At 45.4% G+C, this 18,114-nt stretch overlaps 1 long non-coding RNA gene across 1 annotated transcript; it reads left to right on the forward strand.

Annotated features, from left to right (window-relative positions):
- Nucleotides 1-3,334: 3,334 nt before the first annotated feature.
- On the forward strand, nt 3,335-12,917 carry LOC138837553 (uncharacterized). The gene is made up of 4 exons (XR_011375353.1): nt 3,335-3,495; nt 5,465-6,536; nt 7,026-7,181; nt 12,781-12,917. It is a non-coding gene; the product is annotated as an uncharacterized lncRNA (long non-coding RNA).
- The last annotated feature ends 5,197 nt before the right edge of the window (nt 12,918-18,114 follow it).

Raw genomic sequence — 18,114 nt, forward strand, 5'->3', positions numbered from 1 at the left:
GCCTACAATCCTAGCTACTCAAGAGGCTGAGATGAGAGGATAGCAGTTCAATGCTTGCCAAGGTAGGAAAGTCCATGCGACTGTTATCTCCAATAAACTACCAGAAAACCAGAAGTGGCACTGTGGCTCAAGTGGTAGAGTGCTAGGCTTTAGCTGAAGAACTGAGGGACAGCACCCAGGTCCAGAGTTCAAGCTCCATGGCCAAAAATAAATGAATAACTAAATGAAATAAAGAATAAAAGACCTCTCAAGTAGAATAAACTTCAGGTCCATAAAATAGAAGTCTGCTTCTGAGATAGACATACTTTGTGTATGGTTTTTATTAGAACAATTATAGATATATTAAAATTCAAGACAACGGTACTAAAAGATATAAAAGCAAGATACTTTATTTCTAACCTGTGAGGGATAAATAAAGATTTAAAAAAGGGAGTAAGTGAATCAAAAACAGTAAAAAGAGGTACAAAGCAGCACAGGGACCCATACAAACTGGAATCAGAAATGAGAATGGTAGATGTGGACAAAACTATGACTTCATCTTGGATGTCTTGTCTCTCTTCTCAAGTGGAAAGAAATTTTTGAGTTGAATCTTTACAAAGTCTCCTTATCTCAGGCTCTCTTGCAATTAGATGTAGACCATGCTATGTGAAAAGGACAGTGTTATAATTTCTGTACAAGGATAGTGTCTGTAATAACCCGTGGGACCCAGGGAATCAGTGGGGCACAATAGTGTGGCCTCATGGTCCGGCCTGCTGGAGGGGGAGCAGCATCAAGAGTCAAGCCTCACAACTCCACAGACCCAGCCACTGGACAGAGCAGGGCATTGTGAGGCTGATGTCACCACCCCAAGGGGCACTGGAGGAGCGTGCCATGGCTGGGGCATGCCACTGAAAGGGGCAGAGCAGGCCACCAAAAGGGGAAGGGGCATGCTCCTGGAGACATGCACATAGGGAGCTGACTATTGGGATTGGACTTGGGCTGCTTGGGGGAAGATCATGAATATCAGTTTGATGCCATTAATGGGGCAGGGGTGCAGCCTTTCTGGGTGTATATAGGCTGCATGCTCCAAGGCTAGGGGGGAAGTTAGGGGAAAACACATTGGGAGGGAGGAGGGAGGAGTCCTGAGGACACCTGGTCTCTTGTGGAGAGGGGAGTAAGGAGGAGACCAGTGGTTCTGAAGAGATGAGAGTAAAGGAAAGACCGGAAGTCCTGAGGCAGGAATTGAGTGTGGAGGAAGGAGAGGATTGGGAGTGGAGGGGGAGAGATGGCAAGAGGGGAAAGCCTGCCACAGTAGGGCAGGGCAGGCCTGTGGAGGACAGGGTAAGCTCTGAGAGGCCATTTGGGGCTTCTTGAGGGGCCATTTGGGACCTCCTTGAGAGGTCCTTTGGGGCTTCTTGAGGAGCTATTCAGGGACTTTTTTTGGGGGGGTGGGGGTTCCAGTCGTGGGGCCTAAACTCAGGGCCTGGGCACTGTCCCTCAGCTCTTCACCTCAAAGCTAGCGCTCTACCACTTGAGCCACAGCACCACTTCTGGATTTTTTTTCTTTTTGCTTTTTTCTGTTTGGTCTGGTCGTGGGGTCTGAACTCTGGGCCTGGGCGCCGTCCCTCAGCTCTTCAGCTCAAGGCTAGCACTCTACCACTTGAGCCACAGGGCCACTTCTGGCTTTTTTCTTATGTGGTACTGAGGAATTGAACCCAGGGCCTTATGCATGCAAGGCAAGAGCTCTACCACTGAGCCACCATCCCAGTCCTTCAGGGACTTCTTGAGGGGCCATTTGGAACATCCTCCTGAGGTCACTCAGGGCCTCCTTGAAGGGCCTGTTGGGGCCTCCTTTGGAGGTCATTCAGGGCCTCCTCTGGAGGCCATTTGGGACCTCCCTCTAGAGAGGCCTGTGGACAGTGGAGAAGCCTACATGTGGGGGAGGAAGGGAAGAAAGGGAAAAGCCTTCCCCTTTGGAGGTTTGGAGGTTTGGGGCTTTGGAGATCTGAGGTTTGGAGGTTTGCAGACCAACTAATTGGTGGTTTGAAGACCAACCAATAAAAGTTGGAGTGTCAGGACTGCCTATTGGAGGTTTGGAGGTTTGGTGATCGAGGCTGCTCTTGGTTCTGGGTATCTAAAAGGACAAGGAAGTCTCAAGACACCTTTCTGGTATAAATAAACTTCTTTTGTTCACTTCTCACTGTGCCTCCATGGATTGTCTCGCTCTCTGTGGTTCATCAATACCCCACTGGGTGATGTCCTCACAGGGGCCATCCTAGGATGGCCATCCTAGGATGCCCAACCCCGAGGAAACATGAGGGCCACTGGCCAATGTCCTCATGGTTTCCACATGGCTGCCATGGTAGCAGTAAGAGCATCCTGCCATGTGCCCAGTGTCATTAGCAACAGACTTCCTGGACCAAGTACCTAACTTCCAGCAGGTGTGCACTGGGCTCTGATTGGTCCACTTCCTCACTGATGTCAATGGCCTGACTTGTGATTGGTCCATTTCCCCCTGACATCACAGAGGATTGTGAAGGTATGCCCAACAGGGTACATATGAGGCAGCTGCTCTCCAGCTTTTTCAGTTACAGTGCTGGGAGCTTTTACTCCGGTGACCTGATGGACTAACTCAGAACTACTTGATTGCTTTCTTTGGGTGTGGGGAGTGGTAGTTGTGTTGTTTGGGTTTGGGGATTTCATTTATTTAGCTGGGGGTTGTGTTTACTTGTTTGTTGGTAGGTTACCTTCTGTTTCTTAAGATTTATTAGTTGTCCACTTCATTTAGATCATCTTAGGTAATTCTTAAGCTTGATTACTTGCCATCCCAGGGACAAGGTGTTAATGTACAACTTTAGTTCCTCCCCCACGGAGGGGGAGATCACTGTCATTGCACAGTACAACTTGACAAAGATTATCGGTTACTGCAGCTGTGTCTATGAGAAGCTGGCCCATCACTGCCTCACTGACACCACAGTGGCAGTCAAAGTTCTCCCAAGGAAAGATCTGAAAAGTCATGAGATAGAAAACGAGGTAGCAGGTAGGAAGTTGGTTCAGTGGTAGAGCGTTTGCCTTGCATGCCTGGGGCCCTGGGTTCGATTCCTCAGCACCACATAAGAAAAAAGCCAGAAGTGGCCCTGTGGCTCAAGTGGTAGAGTGCTAGCCTTTAGCTGAAGAGCTGAGGGACGGTGCCCAGGCCCAGAGTTCAGTCCCCACGACCAGACCAAACAGAAAAAAGAAAACGAAGTAACCATTGTGAAAAGTGTACGTCACCCACACATCATCCAATTGTTCCAGGTGATGGAGGATGAAGACTCCTTGTCACTGAGCTGGCCAGTCAGGGCCATCTCTTGGGGTGGAGTCAATAAATCCCCTTGCATACGCCTATTCCAGTATGAAGCCAAGAGGTTGTTCAAGCAGATCACGAGTGCCGTTCACTACCTTCAAGAGAACTGAATTGCACACCTAGACCTGACGGCCAACAACGTCCTGTTCGACACCAATGGCAATGTTAAGGTCAGTGATTTTGACGTTTCAGGGTGACCCCAGGACAGTTGCTAAAGGGGGTTTGTGGAGCCTTACTATTCCACCCCCCTGAAATGATCCTACAAAACATGTTCAGTGGGTACAAGGTGGACATTTGGGGACTTAGGTGTGCTTTTGTATATGATGACAACGGGAAAGTTCCCATTTGAGGAGAATAAGATGACTCAGATATGGAAACAAATCCTAGAGGCCAGGTACATCGGTCCCCTTTACCAACTGCAATGGGACGTGATCTCCTTCCTAAACTGCTGACTGTGGGCTTCAATCTGAGGCCTGCTATTGAGGAGATAATGGAGCACCCATGGCTGGCCCTAAGTGTGGGATTTGGCCTGCTTCCTGATTAGCAACTGCCCAGCAAGCTGGACCCCATTATTGTCACAGTCATTTGCAACATGGTGTACACTGTAGCTGGTATTAAAAAGAAAGAACAGAGCATTCAATGAAGCCATGGCACCTACCTGCTCATCCATGAAAACATAAAGGAGAATACCAGAAGTGTGGAATCAAAAATGATGCTTTTGGCTAGTCCACCATGCACACCTCCTGAGGACAATCCCACCAGCCCTCTTCCTCCACAAAAAAGAGCCACCTATTCTGCAGGATGTAACACCTTCAGCTTGTCCTCAAATTTTCAGTTACCTCTGAAGAGAACCCAAAGTGCCAGTCTGCCTGTCCTTCTGCTCTACACCCTGCAGAGCTCCAGTTCCAGCTTCATTTGTGGCCCAGATTCTTTTAGCTGGTCGGGTACACTAGACAGTTTCCACTCAGTGGAAAATGGTCTTCCCTCTGGGCATCCTCAGGGGGAGGCCATAGTCCTCAGGTGGAACATTAGACAGGGCTGGAGGAGGGTGGCTAACAGGATAGTCACCATTTTTCGCAGACTTTGCTGCTGTGTGAAGGCCCCAAAGTAATGTTCACAGATTGAGAACAAAGCTGTCCCAGAGAAAGCAGTGCAGAACTCTGAAACAGCACAGTTGAAAGCCACCAGACTCAGATCTTCGGGGTGAGTCTAACTAAAGCAGAGAGATGTGGAATTGAAGAGCTGCAGGTGGGAAAGGAGTCATGCAGGAAGTTCACACTGTGGAGGTCTCAGTCCAGCATGGCCAGGTTGTGTGACGGCTGCTAGGGGATTCTCCGGCAGGGATTCCTTTCGGAGAAAGGACAGCTGACATCACCAAGGCTTTCCAATGCTGAAAGATAAGTTGAAAGGTGGCCTCAATCTGCTGTACCTTCTGAGCTGGGCATTTACACATCGATCCCTTACTTAATAGTATTGTCACTTTATTGAACAACCTTTTCCCTTGGTCCTCTGAACACTAAGGTGTTTTTGTCCCAAACGCTTCAGTTCATCTCACCTTTCACGTAGGTTGCTTGTGTCCCCAATTGCTAGTTTATTTATTTAGGTTTAAAGTGAGGCCCTTGAACTTGGTGGTATAGGAATCCATGGATCTCAGGGGCAGGAAGCATCCTGGACTCTGTTTCTCCTTCTGCAGTCTCTAGGTGACTGGGTACAACTACTGAGCACACTAGTTACACTGGCTGGGTTGGAGTACAAAGGCAAATCTTCACTGTGAATGGAGAGGTACCTGTCTCCATTCACCCAATGCACTATCAATGGTTTCTGCCCTTACTTTCCTCCATTTCAATGCACTTTCCTGCGTGTGTAATTTCTCTCTAAATCTCATCATTATCCCAACATAAAACCTTCATCCAAGCATCTCTTCTTTCAGAATTGTTTATTTGCTCACAATCAGAGACCCTATTACTAAGACAGGTTGTTTTGAATGGCAACTCCTCCCATGAGTCCCCATTTTCTCTAAGGGGAACCAGAAGGCTGGGTTAGCTGAGTTTCAAATAAGAGAACAGTCTGACCAACCAGAGCCACTGTTTAGACTGGCTAAAAATATGAAGTAGAATAATATTCCTTCCTTGATCGTAGAGGTAGAGAAACCTGTGAAGGAGCAGCATTCCTGAGAAAGTATGGAGATACAGTGGTGCCACTGGATGGACCCTGCCTGGAATGACTGCATCTGGACAGTAGCAAAAATTTGGTAAGGTTGATATGACCTCTACCACTGGGCTATTTGTGTTGGTTTAGCCAGGGCCATGAGATTTCCACAGAGAGGCTTTGATGCAGGCTGATGCTGTCTGCCCTTGGGTGACAAGTGTGTTATAGGGAGGATTTGAGCACACCTGACTTTTGCTATATGTGCACTGATGTCAGGAGGCTAAGCCTGCAGAGCAGACTGATGAGATTTTCTGCAGTAGGTAGGATCAGTGGTCCAGCTCAGAGCTATTTGGGAGCAGATCTCCCCTGAAAGAACAAAAAGGGATTCTGGTGAGAGTCCCAATAAGGGCTACAAGAGGGAAAAGATGGGTACAAAGTAAATGACAGGGTGGACACTAAATGTAAAGGAGAAATGACAGGAGGCAAATTAAGAAGGGAGCTGAGGAATCCTGAATTCCACATGGGCCATTCTTCAGTGAAGAAAGTGGGTGGGAAGGAATTAACTGTTGATTTGTAAGACTTCTTGATCACTATTCTTTTTTTTTTCCTTTTGTCTGTTGTGTGTATGTGTTTGTGAGTGTGTGCTGCTACACCTCAGTGCTTTTTGCCTTCTCTGTTCTCTCTCCACTTTTCTCACCTTCTCCCTGCTGCCGCCCACCATTTCTCTTCCTTTGTTTTCATTCCTCCCATAGCTACTCCTATTCTACTTCTCCTGTTCCTCTTCTTGCTGTTCCACTACTACCCTCTACCATTCCCTTTCCCTCTCTTCCTGCTCTTGAATCTGTCTCTCTCTCCCTCCACCTCCCTCACTCTTCCTCTCTCTCCACACTTCTCCCTTTTTCCTTCTTTCCCTTTCTCCCTCTCTGTCTTTCTCTTTTTCTCTCTCTCAGTTGTCATGGATATGTCTGGTTCTCTCCTGCTTGAGTTATACTTCCAGGCATGCATTTCTCTATTTACTTGAAGATGGAGTCTTCCCAGACTTGCTGTAAATGCAATCTTCAAGGTATCATCTTGGGAGATAGGTAGGAATACAGACAAGAGCTTACAGCATCAGGGAATGCAATTGGCTTTGTTAATCTGGTGTGGCAAAGGTTGCTTTCTCTATTTTGAAAGGGCATTTGTGTATTTATGTGAGGGATAGCTGTGTAGAGTCACCTTACAATTGGTTGTGGAAGGAAGGGGGTGATGGGTTTGTGTAAATGGACAGGGAAGGACGACATATGTGCTGTACAATTGCGCTGAGAGGTGTCAGATTCTTAGTAGAGACTCTATGAGTCCCCAGAGAGGGCCCCTTTCCCAAAGCACCAGCTTGGGCATGGTGCTTCCGTTTCCCGGTAAAGACTTTAGGCCTCATGGAAGAATAGCAGAGCCCAATTTTTCTCCTTGGGGAATCAAGAATGCTATCAGAGCCAAGTTTTAAATATTTGAACATCAAGAGGCCATTTTTGGAATCACAAAGTGTATGAATTAAAAGATATTCCCTTCCGTTCAGCTAGAGGTGGTCAAGGAACAGGAGACCTGAGGAATCATGGAGATAAACTGGGATCTGTGGAAGGACATAGCCTGGATGGACTTTGGTTGTATATGGACCACACCCGTGGATGGACCCTGCCTGGGATGACTGCCTTCCCACAAGAACAAAAATTCGGTAAGATTAGATATGAGCCTTCACACTAGAATATTTGTATTGGTTCACCCAGGGCATTAGAATTGCACACAGAGGCAGTGTTGAGGATTCATGCTGCCTTTGGGTGACAAGTGTATGATGGGGAGGAGTTGGGCAAATCTGGCCGTTTCTCTGTATACACTGGGTCAGGCGGCTGAACCTGCAGAGTAGACTGATGAGAATAGCAGCAAGAGGAGGGCTGGGGCTCCTGGTGGGTCAGTGGTACTGCTCAGGGGTATTTGAGGAGCAATGCTATTCTCAAACAATGAGATGGATTTGTGGCGAGAGAAGCAATAAGGGTCCAAATAGGCAAAGGATGCATAACTGGTTTAAGACAGGGTTGATACTGATGCTGAAAGAGAGCTGAGGAGGAATGTAAGGAATGCTGAACTCCTCATGGAACAATGTACAGTGGAGAGGGTGGGTGGGGAGGGAAGTACTATTAATTTCCATGATTTCTCAATGCTTTTTAATTGTCTTTTTGTTGGTTGTGTGCATGCATTTGGGAATGTGCTGGCTTGAACTCTGTTCTTTTCTCTTTCTCAGTCTCCTTTTCCCTCTGTGGCCTTTCCTTGGGCCCTCCTCCCCTCTACTGTCTCTAATCTCTCCTTTCTTACACCCTCATTCTTCTTCTCCTCTTCTCCTCCCTCTAATCATTCTCTTCTCCCTATCTCATTCCTTCTCATTCAATCCTTTCTCTTGAATTTGTCTCTTTGTCTCTCTGTGTTTAGGTATGTATGCATGTCCCTCTCTTTTTCTCTCTGTCTGTTTTCCTTCTCCCCCTCAGGCCCCCTCTTTCCCTTTTTCTCTCTTGAGTGTGGGCGTGTTTCTGGCTGATGTTTTACCAGTGGAGTCACTCTTCTAGGCCTGATTTTCTACTGAGTTGGACATGGAGTCTGCTCAGACTGGCTTTATCTACAGTCTTCTCAGTGTCAGTGTGTACAGTAGTTAGGATTATACAGGTGAGCCTCCAGCACCTAGACTTTGTGAATCTGGTAAAGCACAGATTGGTTTCTCTGTTATTACAAAAGGAATTTGTGTACTTGTATGAGGGACAACTTAGAAAATTTTGGGAAAGGAAAGGGTGTTGGGTTGGGCTGCATGTGGAGAATGGAGAGGTAGAGAATTACGTTTCCACAGTACAAGGGTTTCAGCACTGAGAGATGTCAGATTCTTAGGAGAGACACTTTGAGTCACCAAAGATGCTTCCAGTTGACACCCCCTTCCCCAGAGCACCAGGCTTTGGGCATGGTGCTTCCTTTTCCCTGGCAGTTCCCAGGGGAAGCCTCTAGGTCTCATGGAAGAAGAGTAGGGCCTGATTATTGTCCTAGGGCACATGGTGTGTAGGAAGCTGAATTTCAAATATTGCCACACTATAAACCTCCAGAGCCCATTTTTTGAACCAAAAAATGTAGGAATTACAATATTTTCCTTCCTATCAACTAGAGGTGGAGAAACTTTTGAATGAGTAAGAGACCTAAGAAAGCATGAAAATATAGGAACATGTGGATGGAGATGAGTACAAGCGGACATGAGCAGAAATTTAGTAAGATTGGATATGAACCTCCACCACTGTGATATTCATTCAGCAGGGCATTAGATTAGTGTACTTCACTGAGGAAGTTCACTCAAGCATGGAGAATGAGAATACTCAAACTTACAAAAGTAGTACATAGTATATATGAAAAGGAAGATTAAGGCAGAAAGAATCAGGATGAGTGTTGGAAATAATCTGTGTTTTTGTGTGTTTGCAGATGTGTGTTGTGTGTACATGTGCACAAAGTTGTATTTTTGAGTATCAGAGTAGACCTCTTTGGCAAGGGGGTTTTGGGGAAGGATAGGGGACTGAGCAGCTGGGTGTGGGGAAAAGCATTCTAGGCAGTTGGAATAGCAGTGGCCCCCAGCTGGCACAGTGCAAATGCCAGTGTGGTTGCAGCAAGGAAGCCTGGCCTCAGTGGGGAGAGACAGGATCAGAGAAGGCACAGGAGCCTCTTGGCAACACAGGCTCTGCACTACACCAAAGGAAGCTGTGAGCAGAGTGGTGACCCACCATGCTTCAACATTGTCCTGTGGTTCTCCTGTCTACTCTAAAGCCACATTTCTTAGTCTTCAAATATGAAAGGGTGTGTGTGATATTGGTGTTTCTCATGAAATTGAGTGTCCTCCAGTTCCATCCATAGTGTCTGAGTATTGGTTTCTTTTTTTTTTTTTTTTGGTTCCTTTCTGGTGCTTGAATTAGGGCCAGTAAAAGGTCCCTGAGCATTTAGCTCAAGGCTGGAGCTTTACCAATTTGAGGCACAGCTCCATTTCTGGTTTTCTGAGGGATATTTGAAGTAAGAGTCTCATGGACTTTCCTGCCTGGGCTGGCTTTGAATGATGATTCTTAGATTTCAGCTTTCTGAGTAGCTAGGATTACAGGCGTGAGCCACCGATGCCTGGCTCATGATATAGTTTTGATAGTGAAAAGATCCTATCCAGAAGTCAAGATTGCTTGCTCTGGTTCTGGCTCTGCAGTCTTCTTCAATCTTGAAAATTTTTCAAGAATTTTATTGACTGTTTTCAAGATTATATGCCACTTCCACTTAGTCTTGTCTGAAGTTTTATCATGATTTGACTTGGGTCTTGCAGGACTATCGTGAAGTGACACTGTGTGCCTCCCACTGCATCCCACCAGGTGGCTGGGGACATCAGTTTGTCTTGGGAGTGTAGTAGGTAATTTTGATCACTTGAAGATGGCCAAATTTGCCCGTTTTTCTACTGAAAAAATTCTCCTCTCCCTTTGTAACTGAGTGATGTGTGGGAAAACACATAAGGCTGTGGAAATATCCCATTCCTCACATCATTGACAGTTTGCTTATGTATTTACATATTTATTCATGTTTGAACTTGCTAAGGGATTCCTATTGAATGCATTGGGTTGTAATTCCACTCCTGTCATGGTTTTGATGGTTCCAGACTTGGCCAGTGCGAGCCCCTTCTAACAGACTTTTATTAGTGCTTTTATTTTATTTTAATTTTATTTTTTTTTGCCAATCCTGGGGCTTGAACTCAGGGCCTGGGCACTGTCCCTGAGCTTATTTGCTTAAGGCTAGCACTTTACCTCTTGAGCCACAGTGCCACTTCCAGCTTTTTCTCTTTATGTGGCACTGCAGAACCCAGGGCTTCATAGATGCTAGGCAAGCACTCTACCCCTAAGCCCTCATTAGTGCTTTTGTTCTTCACTCATACACAAGATCAATGTTTATTTAGTACCTTCCATGCTCTAGTCTTTGAATCAACTATTATCCAGGAGCTGTGGCTGGATGGCATTTAGAAACCAACATCTGAGTATTAGGTATGTTCTTTGCTTTTGAGATGTTATTGTTCCTAGACCCTTTTGGAGAAGAGAACTGGAAAATACATAAAACGAATATACAAAATACATGTATTCATGTATATTGGTGTGCATTGATATATACAAGCCCATACATGTATATTTACACATATACACATTTAAATTTATATTAATTTCTTTTAGTAGTAAAGAAATGTAAACTCAGAACCTCTTGCTTGCTTTGCTTGGGTCCTAGTAATTGAGCCCCCCTTTAAGCCCTGCTTTTTGCTGGTTAGTTTGGAGGTGAAATCTAATAAACTTTCCTGCCTGGACTAGTCTCAAACTTCAGTGTTCAAGCTCTTAGCCTCCTGAGTGTCTCAACTTCTGATTTGTACACCAATCTATGTATATATATCCATCTATATATACTCAAAATCATGAGTTCACACTGACACCTCCAACTGCAATCTCACCCCAAATATTCTTCCAGTTTTTTTTTCCTTTTCCATATTTGTAACTACCAAGAAACCTATTACCCTTGATAGGATGACTTACTGAGTAATTCATTCTGTTTGTAAACAATCTCCTGTGATTGCCTGTGATGTAAATGTATTTGGCCTTTTTCTATGGTTCCTGACATAGAAATCCCAAAACACTCATGCTTTCCTGAGTAACAGGGGTGGTAGTAGGATCTTTTGCTCTACTATTTGGTCATTGACCCTGGTTCCTCAATCAGAGCTCCTAAGACCTTAGTAATTTCCTGAGTTATAGTAGCATCTGACCCAGAGCTATGAAATCCTTTGGAATTTCCTGTCACAAGAGCATGTTCTAAGAGGTGCAACCCTTGATGTACACCTGGATAGCCTCAGGATGGAAGATGATCTTTTTATGATGGACTGGTAGTGCAAACCTGTAATCCCAGTATTTAGAAGGCAAATGCAGAAGGCTCTTGAGTTCAAGGCAAGCCTGGGCTACAGTCAAACCATCTTTTAAAAAACAAGCTTTTATAGGTACATTATTTGGGGATTAGCTCTTAATTTTGTTTTTTGGTTTCATGAAATTTTGTCATGTCTGTAAAATTTATACTTGCCAAGAGATTCAAACTGCCTGATCAACCCATTCTCTCTATTGCTCTGTATCTGTCTGTCTCTGTCTCTGTCTCTCTGTCTCTGTGTCTGTCTGTCTGTCTGTCTCTCCCCTTCTCTCCCTGTCTCTGGTCGATGTCCTCATGGTTACCACATGGTTGCCAAGGTAGCAGTAGCAGCATCCTCCCATGTGCCCAGTGGCCTTGGCAATGGTCCCCTAGGCTACATGGAAGAGTAGTAGTCCCCCAAGCTCTCACACAGACTTGATTTTTGTGACTATTTACCAGTCCTTTACACACTAGTTCACTCATTTCAGGAGGCATGACTAGTGCTATGAGCCCAGCATGCCTGGCATAGTCCCCGTGTAGCACACTCAGGCCAAGTGCCTGGTGCTACAGGATTCTGCAGCCGAGCTTCTGGTCAAAGTACATTTGACACTGAGCTGGCCTTCCCAGGCTGAAAGGAAAATGGAAAAGTAGCCTGAAGGTGTCTTTACCTTCAGAGGTGGTAGGGGTTGCAGCTTGATCACATGGTGACTTCACCTGACAACCATTCACCTTTGTCCTTGAGGTGGTTTTGTTCCAAATGCTACAGCAGGTAATCACCTTACCTTTCATGTAGGTTTCCTGTATGTTTATATACTTATTTGTTGTATTTACATTTGAGCTGAAGCCCATAGATCTGAGGGTCAGGAGGCATCCTGGACTCTGCTCCTCCTACTGTGGCCTCTAGATGACTGGGTCCAACTCCTGAGCACACCAGTTACACTGGCTGGGTTGGAGCATAAGGGCAAGTCTTCATTGGGAAAGAAATGAGACCTGTCTCCATGTACCATGACAGTGGTTTCTGCCCCACTTTTCTCCATTTCAATGCAGTTTCTTCTGTGTGTGTTTTCTCTATAATCCTTTACTCATCACTATCCCAACATAAAGCCATCATCCAGGAGAACCCGATTTCTCATTTATTTGCTCACATTGGTAAAAGATAAAACACATATTTGAAAGACCCTAATGCATACACCCTGAAGTCGTAATTGCAACTTCCTCTGTTAGCCCAATTTTTCTCCTCAGGTAAACAGAGTGTTGTGAGTGCTGAGTTTCACATATGAGACCACTGTGAACATGTAGAGCCTATTTTTGGAATCACAAAGTATATTAATTAAAATATGTTCTCTTCCTTTCAGTGAGAGCTGGAGAAACCTCTGAAGGAGCAGGAGACCTGAGAGAACATGGAGGTATAGTGGTGCCTGTGGATGGACCAGGCCTCTGTGGACTTGATCTGAGGATGGACCCTGCCTGGGATGACTACTTCTGGACATAAGTGGAGATTCAGTAAGATTGGATGTGACTCTCCACCACTGTCTTATTTGCGTTGGTTCATCCAGGGCTATTAGATTTCCACACAGAGGAAATGCTGAAGGCTGATGCTGTCTTGGGTGACAAGTGTGTGATGGGGAGGAGTTGGGCACAGCTGGACTTTGCTCTGTATACATTGGGGTTAGGAGGCTGAGCCTGCAGAGCTAACTGATGAGATTTGTAGCAAGAGGAGGACTGGGTCTCCTGGTGGACAAGTGCAGTTCAGGGTTATTTGGGGAGCAGATCTCCCCTCAAAGAATGAGGTGGGATTATGGTGAAAGAAGCAGTGAGGGCTAAAGAGGGTAAAGGATAGGCACCTGGTGAATGACAGGGTTGACACTAATGCTGAAGGAGAACTGAGAGGTGGAAGGTCATGAAGGGAGCTGAGGAATCCTGAATTCCTCGTGGTCCAGTGTTCAGTGAAGAGGGTACGTGGGGAGGGAAGTACTGTTAAATTCCATGATGTTTCCATGCCTTTTATTTTTTTCCTTTTGTTTCTTTGTTGTGTGTATATGTTTGTGAGTGTTTGCTCGTACCAAGTCTTTATCTCTGTGCTTTTTTTCTTAATTCTCTCTCTGCTTCCTTTTCCATCACTTTCCTCTTTCACCTTTCCCTGTCTTTCCCCCTCTCTACTATCTCTTCCCTCCTCTTCTTCTACCTCATACCGTCTCTTAGTCTACTTTTCCTTCCCCTCATCTTCTTCCTCTCATCTCCCTTTTCTCTTACCTCTCTCTCTCTCTTCCTGTTCTTGAATCTGTCTCTAACTCTGTCCATTTCTCTGTCTTTCATCTCTCTGTCTCAGTCTTTCTTTTTCTTTCTCTCCTTTCAATTTGCATGTTCATGCCTGGTGCTCTACCACTTGAGTCACACCTCCAGGTCTGCATTTTTCTAGTTAATTGATGATGGAGTCTTCCTAGACTGGCTGTCGCTGCAATCCAGGTAGCTTCTAGGATAGTTAGGATTACAGAGCCTCCAGCATCAGGCAGTGCACTTGACTTTGCTAATCTCTTGTGGCACAGGTTTGTTTCTCTGTTGTTATGAAAGGTATTTGTGTACTTATCTGAAGGACAGCTGTGTCAGTGACACATTAAAATGGGTGTGGAAGGAAGGTGGTGTTAGTCTGCTGTGCAGAATGGACATGGAGAGAAGGACATGTATAGTGCAAGTGTATCAAGACCCTTAGAATATCAGAACATGTGCACACTCAAGGACATGTGCACTCCCATTTCCTAGTGAAAGAGCAAGCAGCTCCCTTTGCATGATTGATTAACAGCTTCCTTCTCTCTTTACCAAGATGTCTCAGAAGCACACAAGCAGATGGCTGCTCAGGAATTCCTCTGGGAATCAGCCTCCTTCAAACCCAACCTGATGTGCACGTCGAGACGGAATTAGGAAGGAAAATGTGCTCTTTTCTTCCTTCAAGTTCAGCTCTCAATGCAGAGCTAGATGTGTCAAATGATCTCCTCAGAGTGAGGCAGAGACTGCCAGGAGACAAGGCCTTGCTGCCCCAAAAGCTGCAGTTGAGGCTCAGAGTGAGGGAGTGGGCTTCAATTCACATCTGTGGGTTTGGCTTAAGAGGCTAGTGTCTTGTAGTCCTAGTGCAGTAGAGAGTGTGCCTCTTCGCTGCTGTGATTTCAGTGTTGAGTTGCATTGTGGAGATGGGGGAGAGGGGCAGTATCCCAAGCAGGAGGCAAGTCATTTTATGATTCCATGCCAGTCTTGTCTTAAGGGGCAAGATGAGCTCACTGTCCTAAACTCAGGTCTATGTTTGACTTTTCAATGGATAGTCTGATGCACACGCATGCTAGAACACTCCTAAACCTTTGTGGAAGAGTTGGAGTGCATTTGGCTCAGTAGGTGAAGGAGATAGGACCAAAAGTTGCCCCAGAGAATGAGGCTCCCACAGCTTAGCTAGAATATCACACAGATCATTACATAGGCTTCTAACCAGCAGGATGGGACCAGGGCTGGAGGAAAGACTTGGAAGAACTGAAGAGGGAGGAGCCAGTGTGGGATGGAAAAGCTTCCCAGAGGAGGAGCAGGTGAGCTGGTGTGTGCACACCATCTCCATGTGTGAGATTGAGGTGCACAAGGCTTCAGGCAAAGGGCATGGAAACACAGGTGAGGAGACCACAAGGCAAGGGTGAGAAGGGCTGTGGAAGGGAGTCATAAGAAAGCAGTGGGAAAGAGCTTTGACCATGTGCAACAGGACACTTGTCAAATAAGTGTGTGAGGGAATGGGTAGGCCTTCAGTCAATGGACATTTGCTGAGTGACCACAGGGTGAGAGACATCATGCTGAAGACTGACACAATGCTGAGAACAGCACAAAAATATCTCTCCTTGTGAGTTTACACTCAAGCATGGAGAAAGACTTTACCCAGATTTACATAAGTAATAAAGAGAATACATCAGAAGGAAGATGTAAGGCAGAAAGGATGAGTGGTGGGAATATTCTGTGTGTGTCTGCACCCATGTGTGTGTGTGCATGCATGTGCACAAGGTTGTATTTTTGAGCAGGGTATCATAGAGTAGATCTCTTTGGTGGGTGGGAGTGGGGGAGGATGGGGGATGAGCAGCTGGGTGTCTGGGGAAGAGCATTCCAGGCAGTAGAATAACAGTGGCCCCCAGCCTGGCACAGGTTATCCTGGGCTGCTGCAGAACAGGACAAATGCCAGTATGGCTGCAGCGAGGAAGCCTGCGCTCAGTGGTAAGAGACAGGATCAGAGAAGGCACGGGAGCCTCAGGCTCTGCCCTTCACTGAAGGAGGACTATGAGCAATGCTTCAGCAGTGTCCTATGGTTTTTCTGTCTGCTCTAAAGCCACATTTCTTAATCTTCAAATATAAAAGGGTGTGTCTGATATTGGTGTTTCTGTACCTGCATTATTTTTTTTTCTTCTTTTATTGTCAGTTGTGGGGCTTGAACTCTGAGCCTGGTCACTGTCCTTGCACTCTTCAGCTCATGGCAAGCACTCTACTGCTTGAACTACAATGCCACTTCTTGTTTTATAGTAGTTTATTGGAGATAAGAGTCTCAAGGGCTTTCCTGCCTGGCTGGCTTTGAACCGTGATCCTCAGATCTCAGCCTCCTGAGTAGCTAGGATTATAGGTGTGAGCTACCAGCACCCGGCTCTGCATTATTTCTTGAAGCTTAGTGTTCTACTGTGCAATTTATATTGTTGAAATTGTTTTCTTTTTATTTGTTTGAACATGGGTCTAGGGCACTGTCTCACTAGCACTCTACCATTTTGAACCATAGATCTGCTTCTGGTTTTCTGGAGGTTAATTGGAGAAAAGAATCTCATGGACATTTCTTCCCAGGCTGACTTTGAACTTTGATCTTCAGATCTCAGCTTCCTGAATTGATAGGATTACAGGCGTGAACCTGATTTTATTTTATTTATTTATTTTTTTTTTACTTAAGGCTGAATAACATTCCACTGAATGTATATGCTCTCTTTTTATTGGTCCAATGATGTACACTTGATTGATTCCCTATCTTTATTGTGAGTGGTGCTACCGTAAATGGAAGTACATGCAGACAAAAAGAAACAAATAACAACAACAACAACAAAAAACAAGTATTCCTTCACTGGAGTCTGATGGCTCATGGAATCTTGCCTTGGTAGGAACTTGCATGAGAGTCTTTTCTCTAGTTAATGACCAAATACCTGGGAGTTGAGCTGTGGCTTAAAGTAGTTGAGCATTAACCTTGAGCTAAAGAGCTCAGGGACAGCATCATGGCCTCAAGTTCAAGCCCCACACCACCACCACCAAAATCACTAAAAATATATTTGTGAAACCGTCTGGGAAGGTGGCTCAGTGGTAGAGTGCTTGCTTGCATGCATGAAGCCCTAGGTTCAGTTCCTCAGCACCACATAAGCAGGGGGAAAAAAAGAAAAAAAAGCCAGAAGTGGCACTGTGGCTCAAGTTGTAGAGCACTAGCCTTGAGCTGAAGAGCTGAGGGACAGCACTGAGGCCCAGAGTTCAGGCCCATGACTAGACCCAACACACCCCCCTCCAAAAAAAATATTTGTGAAAATCAAACCTCACACAACTTACCCATTTTGTTGTTTGGTTTGGAAATAATATAAATGATTTCAGATTGACTACATTTAAATTCCAAAGCAAGTGACCAACCCTTCAACAGAAAGGCAGGGGTGGGGGCTGAGGGGTGGTCTTTACCCACCCTGACTCCAAAGACCCTAAAATGAGCCAAGACATGACTAGAAAGATCTACAGCCAAAGAAACATACATGTGAGGGCTGGGAAGGTGGCTCAGTGGTAAAGCGCTTGCCTTGCATGCCTGAGGCCCTGGGTTCGATTCCTCAGCACCACATAAGCAAAAAAAAAAAAAAGAAAGAAAGAAAGAAAGAAAAGAAAAAAATGTACATGTGTTGTCGGGAGAGAGGCCTCAGGACCTAGAAGAAAGTTCTAGCTGGGCTCCTGAGACTCTAGTCTCCATTTTCTATTTGAAGCCTCTGGTACCTTCTATGTACAGATGATTTTGCCAATCTGAAAGTCATTCTAAACTGACTTCCCACTACAGGGTGTTATATCAGTGTCAGCCCTATTGAACTGAACCCAATTCTCAGCATCACTGTTTAAAGAAAGAACAAGAACACAACTTGTTTTCCATACAATACTTAGAAAGCAATCTTGTTCCCCAGTTATAAGCACCATAAAGACATCTCCAAGGAATAAGAGCACACAAAGTCTGTCAGATGACATTGTACAGACTGAACTCAGCCCTGGCTTGAGCGAGCATGCACTGCCCTCTGCTGGTCAGAGATAGGCAACAACTGACTCTTGGGAGACCTGAGACAGGGACTTTTGGTGAGCCCAGGGCTTTTGGTGTGAGTGATGGTGCTGCTTTATAAAGCTCTTTTCTCCCTGTTCACCCAGCAATTGCAGGGACTAGGTTTGCTCTGTTTGAGAAAGCAAAAATTTCAAAACTTACTTTCTTCCCTTTGAGACATCGGCAATCTCTCCTGTTCCCATCTCTTTTATTTACTTATCCTAAGCACATACATTTATTCAGCAAATATTTTCTGATTGCTACTAGTAATGTGCAAACTCTTTCTGGTTACTAGGAATGTCTGTAGGAAAGATAAACATAATCTTTGTTTTGGTGTTTATTTTAGGGGCCCAGCGAACATGAG

This window comes from Dipodomys merriami, unplaced genomic scaffold, assembly GCF_024711535.1.
Source record: "Dipodomys merriami isolate MVZ:Mamm:240054 unplaced genomic scaffold, mDipMer1.0.p SCAF_2706, whole genome shotgun sequence".
Taxonomy (NCBI): Eukaryota; Metazoa; Chordata; class Mammalia; order Rodentia; family Heteromyidae; genus Dipodomys; species Dipodomys merriami.